The following is an 11,597-nucleotide window of genomic DNA, read 5'->3' on the forward strand; positions in this document are numbered from 1 at the left end:
CTTCAATGCGGTCCCACACTACGCCTATCTCAAACTCAAGATGCCCGGACCACGCAGTGTTATAACAGTCAATGGGAACATGGAACGCTCCCTCCGTACTGAGGAGCACACCGCAGCCCTAGCAGCGGAAGTACATGGCGACCTTATCAAGCCAACTATTACATCGGCGGCCAACTCCTCGGACACTATCAAACGAGTCCGGACTACCCCACAGTAGGACAATCGAGCTCGTCAGGAGCTCGATTAGCAATTCGGCCTCCATCTCTGTGGCACCCCGGCTCAGAGAAATCCGGAATACCCCGTATTCCAGCCCAGAGATCGAGGAGAAGTCTTCTAGAATACGGCACTGCTTAGCATAGAACAAACCAGCTTTCTATTATTACATGATTGTGAATACAAGGTCTCCAATATTACAATGAATAACATCGGCACGGCGACACTACGCCATCCTCAGTTGCGCTATGCAAGCAGCAGAACAACTCGAAGCAGCGGAAAAACTTCTAGCAGCGGAACAATGAATGGCGATGATGGACTCCACTCCGCAGGGACTCTGGCTGGAACGCTTATCCTAGCTCGCAAACACAGGAACACACCAAACAAGCAAGCAATCCAGGCATGACCTGCAAGCTGGCATGACACGCCAGGTCAGTACATTGAATGTACTTGCAAGCTCACAATAACCAGAAGCATTCAAGACAAACAACAGCATGGCAATTACAGGTTAAGTAGGAATTATCCATGAGGTCATCAGAATAACATGGCATAAACAACATGAACATGATATAGGTAGAACAACATGAGCATGGCATGAACATATAGATCTGACGCTACTAGCATGCAACATGATGACACTATATGCACTATTTATTCTGCTCGGGTTACTACGTAACCATCACATGCATGACTTACCAGCCTCGGACATTACACGATCATCTCAGGATCAAATCAAGCTTGGTATAAACAATACCGTAGTAATCATTAAATGACCACAAGGAGCTTGATCTTTACCCGTGATTCTCGCACAACATCACGAATATCCAACAACTCGATATCCACGATACCACGATGATCATTCCGGCGATCACAACCATGACCAACACTTGGTCTCAAACGGTGATCTTTCCGGCGATCACAACCAACTTATCTCATCATCGAGCCGGGGTTGTCATTAATCAAGTTATTATTAATACTATTGACTCACGGTGGGACCGACATGAACTGGGCCCTTATCCGCGGGCGCGGCTATCGATAGATTTAATATACACTCTGCAAAGGTTAGTACACTGTACCCACACTACGGAACCCATGGCCTCGCATTCCCATTCGGGTGGACCAACGGCGTTTCGACAAAACCGATCTATTGTCATGACACTCTCCCGGTCACTCCGACCAACTCCCAACTGGGCTAGTCCTGGGTGGCCCCGTGTCTACCAAAGACACAACGACCACCGTCATGGCCAAACGTCCCTCACGGGGACCGGATCCATAAAAATAACAACAACGGGCACACAAGGTTATGTCTGCTTACCTGATCAGAGTACGCACGCCCATAACCTTCCCTAGTTGGAAGCTTACCCCCTTAAAGACTTTGCTGGGGAAAGACTCAGTACCTTATTCCGGAAGCTTTTGCGGTTGCTTACTGAAGAAGGCAGAGTACCTTGTACGGGAAATCATCCATGTATCGTACTGAGGAAGATAGATGAATCTTGCCTTGGAAGCTTCTCGGGTATCTTGCGAGGGAAGATTGGGTTGCTTACACCAGAAGCTTCTTATTGTGATATGCGGACCGATTTCCACATATATAACCATCTGAATATTTTTGTTATTGATTTCTTGTATGAAATGGAGTTTTGCAGGACTATCCTCCTTTCTGAGTACATGCCATATTTTTGCTTGCTTCCAGGTACATCGGGTTCCAAAATCATCCTCAACGAAAAATTAAACTTGTATCTAAGCCATACCTTTGATAATATTCTGTCAACCTGGCACACAATTTTATCTTCTTGCTGATTTGATCATTTCTGTTATGAGGAGTGCACGCTGAGAGAAACTTGACACTCAGTAACATGATCAGATATCCCCCAATCTGAATGTAGTCGGCTGAGAATTCCATACTGTTGTGAGGAGTACACATAATGCAAACTTTATCCTAACATTCCATCCATGATTTCTTTTGTATTCAGGTGAGCTATTTCCAATTTCACTATAGTCTGCTAAAACTCCATTCTGTTCAGCTGAGTTTCCAAATATGTGTATTTCTTGCTGACTCTTCGGGTCCAGTGTCAGCTGACGAGCAACTTTAATAGGGGGAAAATTTGTAACACCAAAGGCCCAAAGAAAGAAACGACTAAAAAAAAGCACACAAGCATACTACTAATATAATTTATCAAGCAATCATCACATATTACTGCTACTCACACCATAATATGCATGCACACCTAAGCACACAAATCGCACGGAAACTCCGGTATTACGGTCTAATATGCTGTGGCGGTGTGCACGAAAATTATATCCATGTGTGGAAGGAGTTGGCGTTACCGAAGCTACACCAAGCACTAGCTGAACAGTGGCTGGATCTGGATGGATACATAGGTGAGTACGGACTTGACGATCAAGTAGCGAGACACAAAAGTCACGACCACCTCATCATCAAGCATACGAAGGGAATCGTACCCGTCCAAAGAATGAAATGACATGGCAAGATAACAGTGGAGGACTGGGTTTATTGGCATTGCCCTTTTCTGATAACAAAGATCAGCAAGGGTTGCCAAGGGGACGAGATGGAGGGCATGGATGATGATGTGGTCGCATCACACTGAGGAGCAGGCATGCTAAGAAAGATGGTGCAGGCGGTGGACCGAAAATGATGCCACCTACACTCACAGGATTAACCGTTAGTGACAAAATAATAATCTATATGCATGCTATGCGACAAACAAATGCAACAATCAAGTGCAACAAACCAACTGTGGTCTATACTACCGCTTTCTAACATTCGCGTGGGCTAAGGCATGCTACAGCCAGACCTGCTCTGATACCAAGCCTGGAGGCACCCCGGCTCAGAGAAAACTGGAACGCCCCGTATTCCAGCCCAGAGATCGAGGAGAAGTCTTTTGGAATACGGCACTGCTTAGCATAGAACAAACCAACTTTCTATTATTACACAAATGTGAATACAAGGTCTCCGATATTACAATGAATAACATCGGCACGGCGACACTACGCCATCCTCAGTTGCGCTATGCAAGCAGCAGAACAACTCGAAGCAGCGGAACAATGAACGGCGATGATGGACTCCACTCCGCAGGGCCTCTGGCTGGAACGCTTATCCTAGCTCGCAAACAAAGGAACACACCAAACAAGCAAGCAATCCAGGCACGACCTGCAAGCTGGCATGACACGCCAGGTCAGTACATTGAATGTACTTGCAAGCTCACAATAACCAGAAGCATTCAAGACAAACAACAACATGGCAATTACAGGTTAAGCAGGAATTATTCATGAAGTCATCAGAATAACATGGCATAAACAACATGAACATGATATAGGTAGAACAACATGGGCATGGCATGAACATATAGATCTGACGCTACTAGCATGCAACATGATGACACTATATGCACTATTTATTCTGCTCGGGTTACTACGTAACCATCACATGCATCACTTACCAACCTCGGACATTACACGATCATCTCAGGATCAAATCAAGCTTGGTATAACCAAAACCGTAGTAATCATTAAATGACCACAAGGAGCTTGATCTTTACCCATGATTCTCGCACAACATCACGAATATCCAACAACTCGGTATCCTCGATACCACGATGATCATTCCGGCGATCACAACCATGACCAACACTTGGTCTCAAACGGTGATCTTTCCGGCGATCACAACCAACTTATCTCATCATCGAACCGGGGTTGTCATTAATCAAGTTATTATTAATACTGTTGACTCACGGTGGGACCGACACGAACTGGGCCCTTATCCGCGAGCGCGGCTATCGATATATTTAATATACACTCTGCAGAGGTTAGTACACTATGCCCACACTACGGAACCCATGGCCTCGCACTCCCATTCAGGTGGACCAATGGCGTTCCGACAAAACTGATCTATTGTCATGACACTCTCCCGGCCACTCCGACCCACTCCCAACTGGGCTAGTCCTGGGTGGCCCCGTGTCTACCAAAGACACAACAACCACCGTCGTGGCCAAACGTCCCTCACGGGGACCGGATCCATAAAAATAACAACAACAGGCACACAAGGTTATGTCTGCTTACCTGATCAGGGTACGCACGCCCATAACCTTCCCTAGTTGGAGGCACCGGCAAGAGGCACGACAATAGACCCAGTTAGGACCTCCCCATAAGGTAAGTGTGGTTGCACTGGTCAGTTTCGATATGGTGGCACCATGACTCAGCCAACAGTTTTTCAAGTTCAATTTAATCCGGTTAAACTTGAATGAAATATGCTGAGCCATGATAAAATAACATGATGCATATACAAAGCATGAGCATGATATCAACATAAGCATGGGATGCAACATAACTATCCATCATATGAAATAATCTCAAACTGAACATGGCATAATGACGAGCATAAATATTACAAGTGCAACACTACTCATGGTATAACATGACCACTAGCATCAACCATAAATACCATGCAAGGACTCATCAATAACTTTACCGAGTAACACTTAACCAACTAACAGCAAGGGAACAACGCATATTAACAGTACTCGATAACCGACGTTAGTCATGCACCGAAGAACATGACCAACCCAACATGTACTACTATCAAGCATAACAATATGAAAGTAATACTAGCAACTAGCAAGGCATGCTAACGAGGTGCATAACAACATAGCAAGCAAGTAAGCACTAACCCAGAAGCATTACCGAAACAACGATAACCATATTTTAAACAAGCCATCATTTAATAAATATTCAAGTTGAAAACCATGGCTACTGCATGTCTATCATGCAAGTGGGTATTGTGGCTTGCCTGGGGGTGAAGAATACTCCGGGAAGAAGTGCGGTGAAGCCGCGGAAAGATTTGCCGAAAACAGTTCTCTCTCGGAGGGGCTGTTTACGTGCAAGGGAAAAAGGTCATTTTCACAGTGTCAAACCATAGTGAAAGTGAAACCAACAGAACGGGTTCGACGAAACAAATATGTGGGCTTTGGAATCACCTCATTTGGAGTTGTGGTTAAAAAGATATGAAGGGTTGAAGTTCAGGGACTTTTCTGCAAAAATATCATCACAAACAAGCCCCTGAGTGGATAAGGCAGAAGCGCAAAGTTAGAAATACGCTTTCTGTTTAAGAAAACGCTTTTTGGGCTGAAACAGAGAGGAAATACGCTTTCAGTAAAAGAAAGCGTACTTTGAGCTGAAGCAGAGGAAAATGCGCTTTCCCGAGGATGAAAACGTGCTCGACTGAGTATGCCTCAACTTAATCCAGTCGGCCGAGGCGGGACCGGAGCGTGTGACGCTGACGTGCGGGTCCCACGCGGGTGGGGCCCGTCACTTATCCACGCTGGACCGGGCGGGGTCAACGCCGTGCGGCTGACTGGTGGGGCCCGCGGGGAGAGGCGGGGCCCGCCTGGCCAGCTGGACGGGGGTCTTCCTCTTCCTCTCGCCTCCCCGACAGAACATGGGAGAGGCAGGGGAGGGCACAACACCGGCGATGGGCTGTCCGGCTCCGGCCACTTCTGTCGAGACGAGGCCAGCGGACGGCGCGGGGCGGAGTGCCGCTCCCGCCTGGAGCAGTAGTGGCGCCGGAGGGGGAGCGGGGCCACAGCGACGGGAGGAGGCAGGGATGGAAGGCGGCGGCCGCTCTCGAGCGACATGGCCCTGGAGGGGCTCCGGCAAGGAATGGAGGTGAGGGGAAGGGTCTCCGGCGTGTGGGGAAGCTCTTGGAGAGGTCAGGGAGTGGAGGGGTGGCTCGGGTGGCTCGGATTCGAGAGGAGACCCGAGGCGGCCATGGCGGCGATGGGCAGCGGGGAGAGGTCCTTCGGCTTGGCTGACTGATTGGGGAGGGAGCTGGGAGTGTGGTGAGGGCGATGGTGAGCTCGGAGTGCTCGGGGACGGCTTAAATAGCAAGCGGGGGAGGAGGTCGAGCTGGCACCGCCGCGGACGCGTGCCCACGCGCATGAGCTCGGAGGGAGGCGATGAGCGAGGGAACGAACGAGGGCAGAGCTCACGGAGACGAGGCCGAGCTTATGGACAAGAGGAGAAGAAGCCGAACCCCATAAATGCCCAGTCGGCACTGTGTGCTCGTGGACGCGCGGCGGCTTGCGTCGGTGAGGAAGCGGACGGAGGGGGAGAGGGGTCCAGGGCAACGGCGACGACGAGATGCAGCCACTGGACATGCTCACGCGCGCGAAGACGATGAGTGGGAGCGGTGCCAAAGCACAAACGGTGCTCTGGACACGCCACAGCACACAGAGCGCGTGCACAGGCACGCCATTGTCGTGGTCACCATGTGAACAAGGGCTTTAAATGCTCTACAGCACCCGAAACGTTGTCTAGCTGATAGTCCATCCAGGGGAGGTTGCAACTGCGTTGGTAGCTTGGTTAAAAGTGCTCTGGTTAAGTGGTAAACCACCTCTGAAGTTTACTGCAGTAAACTTTGATGAGCACTGGCGATCCACAGGACAGGGATTGGGTCAAATGGAGTTGTCTGGGAGGGTGAGGTAAAGAAGAACTTTCATCCTGGTAATTTGGAGAGGATTAGGATCAAGATTTAATGTAGTTGCTTAACAACCACATAAACTAGTCCAGAAACTAGATTAGGATGATGCACTCACATGGAGTTATAGAATGTGATGCAACTTGGCAAATCCTCATGATATGGACATATAAGAATGCTGTAAAAAGCTCATACCAAATGGACCATCCAAAATGGTACTTGCTTTACAAACATCATTTCTGTCCAGAAACTTGGAAACATTCTAGAGGAATAATGGCTTGACGAACCATGCCCAAAATGGGTGGAGGTAGGTTATATGGAGAATAGAAGGCCTAGAAAAATTGGCAGCCATAATGGAGCAAGATAAAATATACTTGCTTCACAAACTGAAATTTTGGAAAGAATCAAAGAATTGAAGATGAGCTCACATGGAGGCATGACATGAGCTCTACTTTTTTGGAGGGCTATAATATGATGATATGAGGGATCATGCAAAATGGCAACTCATTTGGACATGCCTAGCTTGCACCTCCTTCACAAAGCTTCTTTCTGGATAGAAACTTTGGAAAATCATAATTAAATAATTACTAGGCAAATGAGGTTGCATTTTGGCATGTGGCAATGATATGGACAGGAAAAGGTGTCCAAGGAGTTTGAGTTCAATTAGGAAAAGGAAAATAGCACTTGCTTCACAATGTACCATTTAGGGCAGAATAGGAAATGAATTATTTGAGCATGATGATAAACATGACAAATGAAATATTTTGTCATATTTGAGAAAGATATGACCCAAACAATTTATGAGAATTATTTGGGAATTTTAGGTGTGATGGAAATAAAGGTTGCTTGACAACCTAGGGCTATTTGAGTTATTCCTTTAATAGAAAAGGAATATTCCCAATAAAAAGAATATTGGGATTTGGGCTAGGATGAAAATGACAGGGTCTAGGGAAGGATTTGGGAATGACAAGCCACTCTGGAAACAAAGAAGAGGGCATCTTCTTCAGTTTCCACACCACATAGCCACGGAAAAAGGAAATCTCACGCGAAAACCTCAGAAAAACAAAAGAAAAAGAAAGGGCCAAAAGTGAGGCTGTTACAATCTCAGCCCCTACCAAATTGTGGCGAATGTACCACGCGTACATAATTACGCACTAAAGATACCATGGGAAAAGATGGAGGCATAATAAAGATAAAGTCCACAATACGGCTAGACCCTATCCAGACTCTCATATTCCCTTTTTCTCTTCTTTTTATTTTTCCAGGTTCCTTACAACCCACATCACCTTTTCGACGGTACCAAGGCCTCTTTTCGAGGCCTATCATGAAAACACCGATCGATGACCCTCTCGAAGGACAATACACCAAGGAGAAAAGCAGCGTAGATGCGTGGCAGAGTACCTAAAGGGTCTCTAAAGATCACCTCGTCCGTTTTCAGGACACATACACCGCTTTCCCTTGTGCTCGGCATGTAAAATAGCCTTGTTTCTTACCGCACTATTTGTACCAATACGTTTTGACGTATCAATCAGACTATAATGGAAACAGTTTCTAGGCCAACCTATGCGGTACTGGCCTACCTCTTAATCTGTATTTCCCTGTTTTTGTCCGATTGTCATGTACACCTCGGTACGACTTAAATCGCCAGGGGCTCTATTGAGCCACGTACATTTATTAAATAATAAATGAAGTCCAAACACTTTTATAGTACAATTCGCTGTCCCAAATATAGCATTATATGCATCGGCTCTGAATCATGTCTTTGGTCAATAGTTGGGTTGCCCGGCTCCTGTGGTTACTACCTTACGTTCCGCCTGTTCGGCTAAGGTAGTAAAGGGAGAACTAATGTGATTGTGTTTCTTGTTCATCCGGACAAACACCTCAGTAGAGAAAGCCGAAAACTGACTGTCATGATGCGGCGAGAGCTCGTCAGCTATTCCGTGACTACATATAAATCTTTTGCGATTTTTTCCTCATTACGCGATAGACCAGCCTTCACCCGGTCAGGCATTTACAGCACCCAAGTTTGGATAATCGAATAATACTAGGGGCTGCGCCTACACTCACATTATCAAACTCCTATGGCTAAGTGAGAGTGATAAAGCTGACTGAATACTCGATCGACCCTGCCAGATTCACGGCACCCCCGACAAGCCTGCCAATCATACCAACAGAAGTTGTTGGGTCTTTAAACATGCCGGTAAGTTAAATACTGAACATAAGGAGAAAGGGTTTCCCAGCAAGGACGACGATGAGGATCCTCGTCCACCGAACCCAGGGGGACAGAGGAAATTCCCCTCGAAGTCAAAACGGTGAATATGATGTACGTGACTCATATCCCCAAGAGGGAGCACAAGCGCGCGCTAAGGGACATCTATGCGACAGAGCCAGTCGCCCCAAAATTCAACCCATGGTCGGCTTGTCCAATCACCTTTGATCGCAAGGACCATCCGACCAGTATCCGTCACGGAGGTTCGGCCGCACTGGTCCTTGATCCAATCATTGACGGATTCCACCTTACGCGAGTCCTCATGGACGGCGACAACAACCTTAACCTGCTCTATCAGGACACAATCCGCAAGATGGGTATTGATCCGTCAAGAATCAAGCCCACTAAAACTACCTTTAAAGGAGTAATACCTGGTGTAGAGGCCCGCTGCACAGGCTCAATCACATTGGTGGTCGTCTTCGATTCGTCGGACAACTTCTGAAGCGAAGACTTGATCTTCGACATCGTCCCCTTCCGCAGTGGGTACATGCATTGCTCGAACGAACCGAGTTCGCTCGCTTCAATGTGGTCCCACACTACGCCTATCTCAAACTAAAAATGCCCGGACCACGCGGTGTTATAACAGTCAATGGAAACATGGAACACTCCCTCCATACTGAGGAGCACACCGCGGCCCTAGCAGCGGAAGTACAGGGCGGACTTATCAAGCCAACTATTACATCGGCGGCGAAGTCCCGGACACTGTCAAATGAGTCCGGACTACCCCACAGTACGACAATCCAGCTCGTCAGGAGCTAGATTAGCAATTCGGCCTCCATCTCATCCCCTGCCAAACTGTGGCATATGTACCACGCGTACATAATTACACACTAAAGATACCATGGGAAAAGATGGAGGCATAATAAAGATAAAGTCCACAATACGGCTAGACCCTATCCGGACACTCATATTTCCTTTTTCTCTTCTTTTTATTTTTCCAGGTTCCTTACAACCCACATCACGTTTTCGACGGTACCAAGGCCTCTTGTCAAGGGCTATCATGAAAACACCAATCGATGGTCCTCTCGAAGGACAACACACCAAGGAGAAAAGCAGCGTAGATGCGTGGCAGAGTACCTAAAGGGTCTTTAAAGATCACCTCGTCCGTTTTCAGGACACATATTTGTACTCGGCATGTAAAATAGCCTTGTTGCTTACCACACTATTTGTACCAATACGTTTTGACGTATCAATCAGACTATAATGGAAACAGTTTCTAGGCCAACCTATGCGGTATTGGCCTACCTCTTAATCTGTATTTCCCTGTTTTCGTCCGATTGTCATGTACACCTCGGTACGACTTAAATCGCCAGGTGCTCTATTTAGCCATGTACATTTCTTAAATACTAAATAAAGTCCGAACACTTTTATAGTAAAATTCGGCGTCCCGAATATAGAATTATATGCATCGGCTGCGAATCATGTCTTTGGTCAATAGTTGGGTTGCCCGGCTCCTGTGGTTACTACCTTACGTTCCGCCTGTTCGGCTAAGGTAGTAAAAGGAGAACTACTGCGATTGTGTTTCTGGTTCATCCTGACAAACACCTCAGTAGAGAAAGCCGAAAACTGACTGTCATGATGCGGCGAGAGCTGGTCAGCTATTCGGTGACTACGTATAAATCTTTTGCGATTTTTTCCGCATTACGCGATAGACCGGCCTTCACCCGGTCAGGCATTTACAGCACCCAAGTTTGGATAATCGAATAGTACTAGGGGCTGCGCCTACACTCACATTGTCAAATTCCTATGGCTAAGTGAGAGTGATAAAGCCACATAGTCCGATTGCCTGGTTCGCCGCACTAACAACTCCTTCATGGACCAAACTGATGGGTAAAGTGTGTTTAAGTGCTATTTCGAACACCCCTGTACTACCTACGTGGGGGCTGAAGTTGACGACTGGCCAACTCTCAGATACCATAAACAGTCGCACAGGAGGAAAATAATTTGAGGCAAAATAAGCAACATATTATACATCAGCCTTGTTCCATAATACAATGTTCGGACAGCAGGGATACAATCATTCAAAAATGATGTCCTTTGAGCACTGGCCCTCTACGATGCGGGATCCTTCGAGGACGTCATCAAAATACCGCTCCGGCGTGCGGTGCTCTTTGCCCGTGGGCAGTCCCTCGGTGGCAAGCTTGACAGCGTTCATCTTCGCCCACTGCACTTTGACATGGGCGAAGGCCATCCGTCCACCTTCTATGCAGACCGACCGCTTTGCGACATCGAGCCGGGGGCAGGCATTGACCAGCCGCTTCACGAGCCCGAAGTAGCTGCTGGGTATGGGTTCGGCGGGCCAAAGACGCATTATAACATCCCTCATGGCCAATCTGGCCATCCTATGCAGTTCGGTCAACTGCTTCAGTTGATCGCTGAGGGGCACGGGATGCTCTAGCGCAAGGTACTACAACCAGAACAACTTTTCTGTCACGCTCCCCTCTTCGGCTCGGAAGAACTCGGCAGCATCAGCAATACTCCGGGGAAGGTCCGCAAACTCTCCTGGAGAACTCCAAATCCGGGTCAGCAAGATGTACTTCCTTCTCACAAATTTGCTCTGCATGTTAAAAGTCTTACCCGCCGTAATCTGCCTTGCCTCTTGGATCTCCCGGCAGGCGCTTTGGG

The sequence above is a fragment of the Triticum aestivum genome, chromosome 3D (genome assembly GCF_018294505.1).
Source record: "Triticum aestivum cultivar Chinese Spring chromosome 3D, IWGSC CS RefSeq v2.1, whole genome shotgun sequence".
Lineage (NCBI taxonomy): Eukaryota > Viridiplantae > Streptophyta > Magnoliopsida > Poales > Poaceae > Triticum > Triticum aestivum.